We start from the raw sequence: 13,768 nt of genomic DNA on the forward strand, positions 1-13,768 counted from the left end.
AAGACAGCATACAAACTAAAATGAATTGCTCACATTATTTATTATCAGCAACCCCGATACAAAAATTACCAAATAGTAGATCCATATTGCATAAATCATCTATTTGAGTTAACCATGTGAAAGAGAACCACATCCTCAGACATAATGCCAACAACTTGTAATTTATTCCAATAACTCAATTTCAAGAGATGGGAAAGCATAATAGAGACTCTTGCCATTTCTCTGCATACTGAAAATGCACTGTGTATTACAGAAACCTGCTACAGAAACTCATGAAATGGTTGCAGGTACCATCAGATTCCTTAGTGACTACCAGAATTACATTTAGCTGGTAATAGGCTTTAATTTTTTTTTTTCAGTATTAACTGTAATGGTATACCAGATCCAAGTCAGATACTGCAGAAAACAGCAACTGTCTCTAAAGTTCACACAACAGAGAACAAAAGACCCGATGCTCTCCATTTGTGTTCAGTGTGACTCTTTGTAGGAAATCAACTCAGACAGAAGTAGGAGGATTTGATGTCTTTGGTGAAGAATGGATTTTGTCCAAGGCAAAAAAACCCAAAACCCCACAAAATGACAACAAACAAAAACTAAAACGTTGCCTCCTATGAATGGCTGTCAAACACACAAGCCCTTTCTGCTCAAAGTAGAATTCAAGAAATGCCTGGTCTGTTAGAGCTGATTAAAAAAAAAAAAAAAAAATCATCCATGAACTCTATTTTACCATTAAAAAAGAGCGAGAAAGTGAGAGCATGCATCTGTATATCTAAAAGTCAGTAAGACTGACTGAACACAAAATTATTGCATATGCAAAGGATTGCACAGGAACAACTCCATTTCATGGTCACATTACACTTATCTCCTCTGATATGTTCCAGGCTCTGTATAAGAATGCTACAGTGAAAGACTAGGCTAATGAAGAGATTCAGAAGGGCACCCTAACTCCAACCCCACAAGTCAACATACTATTTTTCCAGAGGCTGAATTTCTACTGAAAGCAATGTAAGTTCTCTCTAGAGGATCATAGCTAAGTAGAATAGCTGTACAGACAGGACCAAGTGTCCTGTGAGAGAACAAAAGCACACTACCAGCTGAACTTTACTCTGATGCTAGCTGAAGGATCTGCTGAGGAACAGCAGCATTGCCTGCAACAATTCCTGCTGTCCACCCCACCCAGCTCCAGCGAACCCAGAAAGCAATTTCTGAAATATAATTCACAAGAGCAATACTTTTAATGATTGTTTGTTTTTTTTTACAGGTAGCTGTTCATGTTTGTTTATATACCTTGTTCACTGTATCTGGCTACACTACTGTCACATGGCTGAAATTCACTGAATCCTAACAATTGAGATTTACAGTCATCTTTATTTTGAAGTTGAATGTAAAAAAACATTGGTTCAGATGAATCAATAATTTTAAAGAACAAGATTGGGGCTATCCCTCCAGAACAAAGACATTAAGTTTGTGTTGCCTGGGTATATGTATTATCCAACTCTGCATATTAATTTCTGGGAGGATTTGTGGGATTGGTATTAACACTACTTACACATTAGCTCATACAAATCGTGTGTTATCACAAATGTGCAGTCATGATAATAATATTCATAATCATTGCTAAGAAGCTGTACATATCCTGTTTGACAGCTATGCTTATGCCTTTGTCCTTGTTGAAAAGAAAGGGAAAAGAAATGTGTGCTGGTCAGACTACTCTTCTGAACTAGCTATGGTGCCGTCACCATGAAGTCGAAAACATGAAAAAAAACTTCATAGCGTTTCAACAAAACTTAACTTGCCAAATTAATGGAATTTTAAAGAAAACCAAGCATTTTAAAACTTCTATTTTCTTTTCAGTATGATACCTTGGACATTGGAACTTAAAAAGCACATCTTTGCTCTTAAAATCTCAAGAGCAAGACAAAGCATCAGTGAAGAAGAGGCAGAAGGAAACAGACTCAAACCTTTGTACAACACAAATAGGCTGGCAGGCCTTTATGGCAGATTAAAGCCACAGAGAAAAAACATCAGGAACACATACAAACACCACATTTCTTTACAAGCTAAGGAATGTGCAAGCTTTGACAAAGCATATTATATAAAGGATGTTTATAATCTACTTCCATGGAGACAGTTCAGTAGCTTTACAACGTAGCAACAAAGAGTGTGAACTATATTTTCCATCTGGCTTATGCAGAGTGTTTTTCTACAATGGAAGCCAGTAGCAAAGCTAACTGTTCTTTGGGATTTTAAAACAGCAACACAAGAGGGTAGAGAAATGCTCTTTGCCTTTGTAGTACAAGAGGAGATGAAGGATATGGCCTCTTCATATGTTTTAAGCAGGAAGTATTACAAATAACTTAGTAGTCACCTAGTTTCAGCTAGCATTACTAACTGCCTTTACTAATTGTAAAATATCACACAGATATAAAATACCTTACAGAACCAGGCAGATTATCACCTGCAGCTGAACATCTGCCATAAGAACATCAAAATGTGGAAGTGGGCTGATTTAAGACAGCTATAGCCAAAAAGGAAGGATATGGTCAGTATAAAACATGAATACAGCTTTAGCTTAGGCATGAGAACAAAAAATACCAGCATTGTAAGAACTCTTTCCATGTTCAAAGTTCATTTAGAGTGATAGCATAAAATCTCTTCTGAAGCTGTCCATCTCAAGAGATAGAAGAAACAATAAATAGCATCTATTGTACTGATATATACCATTAGCACAAGTTCTGCTAGGCTGGAGTTCACCCTAAATTGTATATAGAGAACATCTATGCCATACACAGACCACCAGAAATAGCATTGTAAGCCACATTGCTCTTCCCAGAATACAAAAAAGCTGTAGCGTACACCAGCTTTTCCAAGAAAAAGCACAATGCTCAAGTTTAGTAGGTCTGTTCTACACAGACAACACTTTAAAGAAAAAGACTCCACAAATCATTACTACTACACAAAAACAAACGTGTATGGATTGTACAGCCCTCATATTAGACTACTCTCAAATCTGAAGGGAAGTCATTTAACATTTACAACTTGTACTAGGAAAAACCTTGCTATTAAAAGTGTTCCCAGTCTCCCCTACGAGCCTTCAAACCACCCTTCATTCTCACTGAATGCATCAAAACCAGAACTTAAGCAATCTTATGTATACCACCACATGGATCCAAGACTGTGCCTGAGCAGCAGTAGTTTCTCCCACCACTCCAGTAAATACCATTACAACAGAACTATCAAAACCGCTGCATCCTACACACACAGAGCTTCCCAGAACACAGTGTAATTCCCCTAGTTTACCAGGTATCTACAGAGCTTTCATGAAGACACTGCTACACAAATCCTTCACTTCATGATGAATTGTCAAAAGAATTCATTCTGAAGACCAAATACTTTTAGGGGAATATTTTTCTATCCCTTAGTACTAAAATTTCTAAGTTAACTATACTGAAATCCATGGACTCAACCAAGCTATTAGGGCACAACCTTCACAATCAGACTACAAGCTACTACCTTCTCCCAGATAGAGAAAATCCTGTAACAAAAAAATGGCCATGCAACCTTCCTCTACTCCAAACTGGGCTACTTTCTCTCAAAACATGGTGAAGGAAGCAGGTACAAGTATGAGGTATTATAAAAATTAAAAAGATTAAAATCTGATAAAAACAAGTGCATACAAAGCAGTCTACGGCAAAAGCTCAGAGTTAGGAAGGATGAAGAGTCTGACAGCCATACCTGAATGCCCTGTGTTAACAGATGAGCAGTAAAATAACGACTTTCCAAGTTGGTTGTGGTTTGTTGTTTTGGGTTTGTTTTTGTTTTTTTTTTTTTTAACCAGCAGCTGCAATTTTCACTTATATTTAAATTAATGTATTTTTCATACTAGAACCAGTACTCTGGAAAAATCCCACTCGTGTATGGTTTGAATTAAAAATCACTAAATGTTAACTCCAGATGTTCCAATAACCTCAGGACTGTGAAAATGAATACTACTTCAGTCCAAGTTAGCAAAGGTACGAAAAAGTAAACTTTTCCATAGGGAATGTACATACCTAAACTTACAATAGTACCACCGCAGGTGTATTATTTATCATCTTTAACCAGTTTTCCGTGCCTGAATTACACAAAACCTGTTATATAAAGTCGTAACTAAGGCAAGGATAACTAATAACTAATCCTTAAGGATGATTTTTAATTACACTGAAGTATACTCATTGCAAAGGCATTCAAAACCAATTTCTAAACTTTAAGAATGCTAGTCTTTATTTGCAGCTTGTTTTTTTGTTTATATGTTTCTGGTTAGGGGTTTTGTGCATTTTTTCTTTTAAATAAATACTTCAATTACCCACTGTAATAGTCTGAAATTTGTCTGGAAATGCACTGGAAATTTCTATTTGAGCAGAAGAAAGACTGGTTATGATTTACAAGGTCTGCAGGTTCCTATGTATGTTGATTTACATATGGAAAAACATTTTTTATCTATACATCTCTCTCCTCTAATCTCCTACCTCTCAGCAGCTGCTGATCTATCTGCTTCCCCTCTTAGACCCATACCTCATAGCGCCTCTGTTGATGCCGGGACAGAAGTCAGTTGTTCATCAACTTCTGACCAAATGAACAAATGAATTACTCAAAGAGTTTTTGTCTTGTCTAACAGTGTAGAAGCAAAGCTGCATAGCAAACATTCCCTATACCAAGCAGCCACCAAAGACCAGAGATTTAACAGCAATAGACATAGAATCCCAAACCAGTTTTGACTTAAAAAAGTCCTTCACAACAATCCTATCTGTGGAAACATCTCTAGCTACATGTGCATCAGAGCAGAAATCTTTATAAATCAGAGAGGATCCAAGACATTTTTAGCTGTGCAAGAGCTACCATTGACAACTATAGGAAACACCTCACAAAATCAAACTTCGAAAAGAAGAATTAAGCTTTGCTGTATCCAGAAAATAAGTGAAGTAATTTTTCCTATCTTAAATTCTCTAATACAAGAATAGTCTTCAGGGAAGTACTCATAGTGGAGTATAGTTTGTGTAGTTTTACAGAAAGGTCATTATTTATCAACAGTATTAACATTTGGTCTGTCAGCGTATTTATCCTGCCATTAGGTACATCTCTTAGGATTATGTGCTGCAATTCATAGACTGAACAATATATCCCAGTATTCAACTCTGGAGCAGTTATTCAGTAACTCTGCTAACTGGTCTTTGAGATACTAGCTTTCCTGTGGATCCCACATTAGCTGGTCATAAAAAGTACTTTTTTTTTTGGACTGCATTGTTTTTAGAATTTCACATCAAACCAGTACGGAAGCACAAGGTTATACAACATCCACAGGCCTTAAGTCTATTCTTCTGAAACTCAAAGTCAGTTCACAGGCAATGAGAAACAGCACAGATTAACTGCAAATAACTAACAACAATCTTATCCCTCATTCCCTACAGCTGCCTCAGCCACTGAGGTGCTGCTCTTAACTATAAAATCAAATGGGAAATGTATAATTGCAAGAAACAATATTCAGCAAGAGTCAGTTGATTGGTCCCACTCTATGTCAATATCCTAAACGTTTCTAACAGCATTGTTCCTGAAGCAGTTAGACTAATGCTCAAGTTCTAGCACAGAAAGGCTTGATACTCAGTGGAAGAGATACACCAGCCAGCTATAAAGTGTCCGCCTTTGGTTAGAAATAAGACAGTAATCAGCTCAAAAGAGACAGAGCCTGGGCATCCATTCTCCTATCTCGATAGTGAGAAATGCTGAGGGGTGGGGTGTATTTAGCTATCTACTCTTGGGCAAACTTCTTTGGGAGATGGCAGCCATAAACACTGGAGTACCATCTTCTGGCCAAACTGAACAGAAAACAGCTCCAGAAAGAAATTATGCCAGGAGCACTATATAACAGGCTCTACGAGCTTGAGATAATAATGAGATCCTACACAGAAGTAACCTTTGACCAGTAACTGATACTGTAGGTACTATAAGAAGTATTTGATCTTTGTGTTGGCACTTACTCTTAGTAAGTTCGCACTTAGTAAGTAAACTTAGTAAGTTAGCACTTCCTAAACCTGGCAGACAGACTATCTTCTACTAACAGTCTCTTGGGTAGGTGGATCCCTTAAAGGAGAAGGGGAGTGAACAGAATAGTCTTAAATACCTACTTTTCCTCAGTGGTACTAAATGGCACCTTATGGAATGGAGCACAGTAGCTTCCAAAGGCCTTTTTGTCCCTCAACATGACTTTGATATACCTCCTAACATTGCTAAAGATTTCACCTACCTAACACAAGAAGCAATAGGAGAGACAGGATGCTGCAAGTGTGTATGTGCTCTTTACTGATGTGTCCTAAAATCAAGGATTTCCACTCTGGAGGAGTTGGTTTAGTTTGGTTTGTTTGCTTTTTTTAAGTAGGAAATTTATGTATGAAGTCACTGAGAAGGTAGCACCCGAATCTTTCACAGAATGTAGTCTTCATACATCTTTTTGTGAAGACCTTGATCCATTCCCATAAGTCCTGTACAACATCTCAAGTTTCTCCTTTGTCATCAAAGATGCTTATAGCTAAGAAGTTCATCTCATGATAAAAGCTATAGCCTGCAAATTTGCCACCATGTCAGAGATGCCCATATCTGCCTGTACACGTTACAGCAGCCATACTTGTCCTTCTCCAGTGTGCTCTCAGACTTACCCTAAAACTCTGCAATAATTTCAACAGGAAGGGTGTTGAGTTTTCCCATGTTACTAAGTTGTATTTGGCACGTAGCTCCTGGTAGCCTGCCACCTGGAACTGCAGTGAGGTGGAAGAGTAAGCTTTGTGCCTGAAAAGGCCCAAACCCTGGACATCTTGTCTCTGCTGTGACTTTGACTTGTTTTTCCTGTACGGCTCTACTTTCCAAGGATCCTGGAAAGATCAAAGCTGTGCATATAAAACCCACAACTGTCTCTACAATGCCAGGTTCTGAACAAAAAGTTACTTGTCAGAAATATAGCAATAACCCTAGAAAAGACAAGCTGTTTTCAGTAAAGACTAGAGGGTACTAAACATTCTGCTTCCAGATCTTGATACAGACAGTTATTCTGTAAGAGCACCACATCTGTTTGTGCAGAGTACTTAGTCCTGGAGATGCTAGTTGCAGGGTAAATGAGTTCTCCACTGCCCATTTAGGGCCTGAGTTTGGTGACCACAGCACAATATCAAGTCAACTAGTGGGAAGGGCGAGCTTGAAAGCCTTAAGAAGCTTCAGAAGTAAAATACTGGGTCTTTTTTTTTTTTTTTTTAAAAAATCCCAGTGTCCATAGACAAACAGTTAAGATATCTTAGGTCCTGCTAGCCAACTTGAGAAGCATGCATGCTCCACAATACATTTTCCCTGACACAGACAGCCTAGTAACCACAACTTTTCCACTATACAACAATTAGGCAATAACCTGAGCATTAACAGACACTTACCCATGGCAGCAAGAAGCTCTACAGGTTGATTTATCCTGTTTTTGACAAGCCAATTTTTCTTGAGCTAAACCCCACTGTTGAAGTTAGACTGCAACAGAACCTGTATGATCTCATTTAAAGTCATCTCAAATCTCTCCACTGGCTATATGCTCTCAAAACACGTTAATTAGCATGCAGGTTTTTCAGAGAGCTTCTTCCTGCAAAGATTAAATCTGTACTAAGGAAGTTTATTAATTCTGGGACATAGCAAACATGACACACTAGTAGGACTAAAGTACACATTGCAGATTGTCCAGATTGTCCACGTTTGGGAATTTGTGGTAGATCTCTGCACTGACGTGAAGTGGCATGAGCTGACCTGGTGTCAACGACATTTTACATCAGAACCTGCTGAAGTAGGCAAGGACAGTAGCTAAACTGGTCTGTGAGACCCACATGGACTAATACACCTGCACATAGTTCACAGAAAGGGCTTCAGTTACAGTCTGTTGCTTGTTTCCAAAGAAGCTAGAAACATTTACATACACTGCAAACACTATTGTAATATTAGTATTAATTTTCTGTGTAGAAAATTGCTGAAGTTGCCAGGGATGATGATGGAAAGTGGTGCTTATATGGGTCATTCAGGTATTTTCAAAAAAACTCTGCTCCATAAATCATGTATCACACCAGGAACCATGAGCTGTGTTTCACACTAACGCAAAGACAGAGTGTGCATCACCTCATTTGTGATTAGTGCTGTTCAGATGCTTTACCTTAACATTCATACTGACTTACAAGCATTTTAGTCACACTACTGCTAACAGTATATGCTAGTGAGCTGCTATGCAACATTTTTGCCTTTCCATGTACGAGTAACACATCAGCATTCTGTAGAAATGTGGCGCCTCAAGTGCTATTGAGAGTAAAAAGCAAGCCACACATTTTAAAGCAAATGTAGTGTAAGAAATGAGGAAAGATGAAATTACTCCAAAGCCACATTCCTAGTTGTAATTCTGCTATAAGATATCAGTGTTTAGGCTATGAAGATACAGGATGACAGCTCACACCTGAACAGAAATAGGAAGAACCAGAATGTTACAAGAACAAAGCAGGTGTACAGTTATAAAGGTTTATGAGCTCTTGCACAAACACCACAATACTGATTAAAGTCCAAAAGAAGCACTGAAGAAATCTCACATTCCAATGCACAACACAAAGGGTACAGCTCTGCTAATGTCTGTAAACACTCTTCAAAGCACCAAAGGCTGAAAGATTTCTCCTGCCCAGCCCAGGTTAAAGCAATTTTTCTGGAGGCTTGCCATGCTCTGTGGGAAGGAGGTAGGGGTGCAGCAACAAGCTGGATTTAAAAGATCCCCAGCTGGAAGCACAAATATAGAGAGTGATGCTTAAAACTGTTAGTCCCCTGGAGAGAAGCAGGAAACTCTCTTTATGACCCCCAGAGTATTTGTTTTTCCAACAGTTTCCCAGCTCAGCTTGAGATTCTCAAGGGCAGCAACAAAAAAAGTTTTCACTTTTCTCAAATTAGTTTTGACTGGTCCCAGGGTTCCCAAGGTGATAATTTAACACCTCATTAACAAGTGCATTATTGGAGGAAATTCAAATGAACCGATTTTAATGCTAATTGAATGTTTTCAACCTCAGCCTGCACAAGCAGTATTTATTTCCCCTTTTGAGTACAACAGCAGCCACTGCTTCCATTTGTGGATCTACTGTTAACAATGGCAAGGTACAAGCTTCGTTTATAAATACTATAAGATACTTAAAATTCAATTCCAAGTGATGTAATGTGGGTTATTCTTTCATTACTGCTTACACTTTATACTTACATATATTTTTGGCTTGTCTTTGAAAGGAAAAGGGGAATTTTACAAAATATCCAACGTGAAGAAACCTACTGATTAGGCAGCTGATTGAACTACTGAGGTCATATCTTCACTTGAGGGCCTGATTAACCACATGGAGGTTAAAATACCAATTGCAGTCTTTTCTCCCCTAGAATTTAAGCAGACCAGGCTTAGTTTTGTTTCCAGCATGCTTCTCCCCATGTGTATTAACAGTATAGCAACAGTCCTGTCTTCAACAGCTCAGCTAAGCTCAGTTCTCTGCCAACACATCTGTACATTCTTACTCCCTTTGGCTCTAATTGGTTTAACTACCTTTTCTGATTTAACTCAGTCAAGTTTGCTGCACACAGCAATGGCAAGACTAGAAATAAATTTTTTTTTAAAGGTTTCCTCTGACTAGATGTAATTAACTACTAGCTCTTCACAACTGAGGTGCTCATATGAGACAAATACCAATCAAACTATGTGCAGCTGACTAGCCTTCAAAGGTTAGTTATGCATTTCCAATAGTTTAGCAGCTGGGATGGCCTATACAACTGCTACCTCCATTGCTTGCAACATTAGAGCTATGTAGGATAATTATCCTTGGTTTTTATACAGTGTTCAAGACAACATTCATTCAAAATTTATAAGCCATCTTGGACAAGGTCTATCCACAACTTATTCTATACATGCTGTATATGGCACGGTGATTGTATGTGGGATATCTGCCTCATGAAATGGACATGGAAGACAGTAAACTTGTTATAAACATCAACATATATAATAACTATTATTGAGTTAATGTCCATGGAGGGAAGTAGTTCATCTCTTTTACAAGCCTTTAACACTGCCAGCTTTAGTTCAGCCTTAAAACACTGCTGGATTTAAGCCTTCAGGTTTTAATACACAGGAGAGCAAACTAAGTTTCATGTCTGAAGGAGGTTAACCAGTTCCTAGACTGGTTTCACCTTGCATGTTTTGATTTGTCCACATCTCTGTTGGGTTACTTTATGATTTTCTTCCACTTGTCTCCAGCAATGTTATCAGGGCAATAAACAGTCTGGGTCCTGAACACCAACAGTGCTAACAGAACTCCAGTTGCACAGGATGTATCACTGGCTCTTATGTAAATGGCAGAAAGGAGCCAACTGGATTCCCAGTCCTAGTGAGATTGTAATGGTGAAAAATCCAGCTTTGGTAGATCCATCATTGATGCTGAAAAATTCACTGAGACAAGTCAAGTACTGACTATCATAAATTCCAATGTCTCATTTACCAAGCTGTCTCATTTTCCCTACAGTCAATTTAAATAACTCAAACACCACATAAACAGCAAGAATCAAGTGGCTCTACACTACAGCTTTCCAGAACCCCATTCCAGGAATCAGTCATCTTCGTGTATACTAGGACCCCCAAAAAATCTTGTGTCTTTTTATTACACTTGCTTAAAAAAGCCCCTTTATCTACAAAACTATCTGAAGTTCTTCATCTCTGTGGCTGAACAGAGAGAAAGAACAGCATCCACTGAACTGCTGACAAGCATCTGCAACACTTGTTCATTAACGATTTCAACCATTGTGACTCTGAATTGGAAAACCAGCGCCAAAAATTTGCTTTTGCAGAAAGAAGCCTTCTCCATCTCTCCTACTCACCTTGCTCTACTATATATCAAAGCCAAATGTGATTATATGCAATATACCCATGTACATTGTCACTGGTGTTCTCTGAAGACATTCTATGTGCTCAAGATATTCACCAATCTTGAGGACGACTGTTCCTTTGAAAAAACTCTTAAAGCAATCACAAATCAAGTATGTTTTGCTTAAGACCACATGATGGTCTTCTAGCCAATTATGTGCAAGACAAGCATTGCAAAGTAAAATAGGACAGACATATAGCATTGAGCTAATAATGTAGAGGAGTTTCAGAAGCAGTACTGAAGCACCACTACCAAGAACCCATAACATAGCTCTGCCATCACTTTGGCTGTTGGAGTGTTTTTTGCAGTCTGGATGAAGGAGCAAGTAATATACTTGTATTCATATATAATTATATTCCCATAACTGTCTTCAGAGAGATTGAGGCTTGCTAGTCACTTACATGCATAAACAGTACAGAGAATTAACAGATTAGTTTGAACACAAATCAAAACACAAGAAACTACTGTCCCAATTCAGGCAGCACATTTGCATGCCATCCATCTTATGCTCTCTGTAAGTAGCCATTCAGCTTTTCATACCATCTGTATTTTGTCTGTACTGCCTCCTACTAATATCCTATTCAGGCACTGGCAGCTTGCTGGAAAGATCTGAAAGGAGATGTTTACTTTTTTTAGTTATGTGAAGGTTTAGGAACTACAACGCCTTACATTGTAAGTTTAGAGTCTCCAGATGTTTCATTAGATTTAGAAATAACCTGAAGAGGAGAGAATTAACTTATTCTTGCAAAATAATACACAAAACCCCCTTTCATCCTCAAAAACTTATTGCTTCCTATTACTTATTCCTCAGCCACAGGCCATCTCAATCTGACATAATTTCCACAAAGGTTTGATGCCATGGAGGACAGCGGCTTTTACAAATAGTGTGTGGTGAACAGAAGCAGGCAGGCAAAGCCACCGCAAAGGCTCTTTTCCAGAAAGCATTCTTGAAGCCATTGAAAGATTTAGCTGTGGCCCAAAAAACTGGGTTGGGAGCTAGCCGTCTAGTGTTCTGATTCCAGCTCCAACTCCTGTGCCCTTGTAAAACCATTGACCTATCTCGGTTTCACTTCACCCATTAGTTCAGCTTGACTAATTTAAAAGCAGTGAAATTTTTGCAATACATAGTCAATTCAGAGGTGCTCACCAGTGACGCAATTTAACACTATTTCTCTACTTGTCTCCCACAGTTAAACAACTCTTACCAGCACCACTCTACTCCACATTTACTCATAGTCAAACCAACTGCAGGCACTGGTCCTCCAGAGCCCCACCCACAATTCCACAGAATCCAAATAGAAGTTTTTCAGCCAAAGCCCTTAAACAAGGAAAAAAAACTTTGTCATGCTATCACTAAGCAGCTGCTCAATTCACCCAATTGAACTTTTGCCAACTTCATCCACAGAAAATGCCTACAAAGTAATGTTATCTCTAAAGCCTTAAGGCAGTTAAAAAAATGCATGACTGGGAAACAGCACTGTGCAGAAAATGGACAGAAGCACTTTCGTGCAGGGATCATCCTATGAAGTGCTTATCCTAACTGAAGGCTGACTTAAATGCTTAGAAAGCCAGCAACTCGGTCACAAGACCTGTAGCTGAGAAATCCTTTCCTACAAGCAGACAGGACTTTTATCCAGCTGTTACATCCAGCACTTCCGAAGAGCACTACACTTCATCTAGAAATTGGACATGTGGAGGCTTCTTTGAATTAACACAGCTTTCAAACACCAAACCCACTACTTTTCTCAACAGAAAGAGTGGCTAGGAATTCTGGTATTCCTTAGCACCAATCAGCAGGATGTAGCTTAACACGCATTTTAAGCAACACAACAACAAAACAAGGCCTTTTTGAGTCTGTTTTTTTGCCAAATTGCTTGCTGGTCTGCTTCACCTTTCAAGCCTTGATGGACCTTGCTGGCATAGTGGCAGGAGAACAGCCTAGAGTAGAAATTGCTTCTATTCTCCTGCCATGAACAAATATCATATTGTGGCCTCAGAAATGGGCAAAAATGCCTTAGTCTGAATACTGCAAACACAAAACAGTTACACATTCCTTGCTTCCCACTTCATTAAGCAAAACAGATACTGGAAGAAACCCCAAACAAGCAACACCTGAGCAGACCACCCACTGCTGGCAAATCATCAGCTAGAAAGAGCTCCAACAGTCACTTTTAAGACAACAGCAAGACCCAGCACTTTTGCAGAACTTTTCACATAATATGAAGCTTAGTTGATATCTGTTCTCGAGAACAGCACTGGCGACAACTTTTGGCTGGAACAGGTATCTCACATGGACCACTCTGAAGCCCTCAGTGACAGCACAGATACAGGCTGCTGCCTGGCTGTACTTGTCTCAGTGAATGACTTCTCTGTTGAGCAACCACCAACATCAATTGCTGGCACTTAACTCTGTTCTCAGATAAAGCAAGCAAACTGAATGAAACCTGTTATAAGAGAAAAATTCTTAAGTCATTTCTCCAGCGAGCTTTTTCACTGTAGGAGTTATCTGCCAGGATAGTTGGTCAGGTGACCCATGTTCAGAAGCAAATACAGTTTTTCAGTATACACCACCACCTTGTGGCCAGATGCCTGAAACTCCCATAACTGAATATATTCTGCAGTTTGAATTTTAAGAGCCTCTGAACTGAATGTCACTGACAGATCCTTAGCAAACTACAGTGTCATCCTGAGTGAGCTGCTCACAACTTTAAAAAAAACTTTTTAAAAAATTATACTAGAGATGAAAGTCAAAAGCATTGCCCCTGCAGTAGCCAGAACACAAGGCTGTA

The 13,768-nt window shown here is 38.8% G+C and overlaps 1 protein-coding gene across 4 annotated transcripts in view; it reads right to left on the reverse strand.

The window, feature by feature from the left end:
- Positions 1 to 13,768, reverse strand: part of SPTLC2 (serine palmitoyltransferase long chain base subunit 2) — a 72,308-nt gene that overhangs the window by 26,329 nt on the left and 32,211 nt on the right. The gene's annotated exons all lie outside the window — the stretch shown is intronic.

The sequence above is a fragment of the Strix uralensis genome, chromosome 4 (assembly GCF_047716275.1).
Source record: "Strix uralensis isolate ZFMK-TIS-50842 chromosome 4, bStrUra1, whole genome shotgun sequence".
In the NCBI taxonomy this organism is placed as follows: Eukaryota; Metazoa; Chordata; class Aves; order Strigiformes; family Strigidae; genus Strix; species Strix uralensis.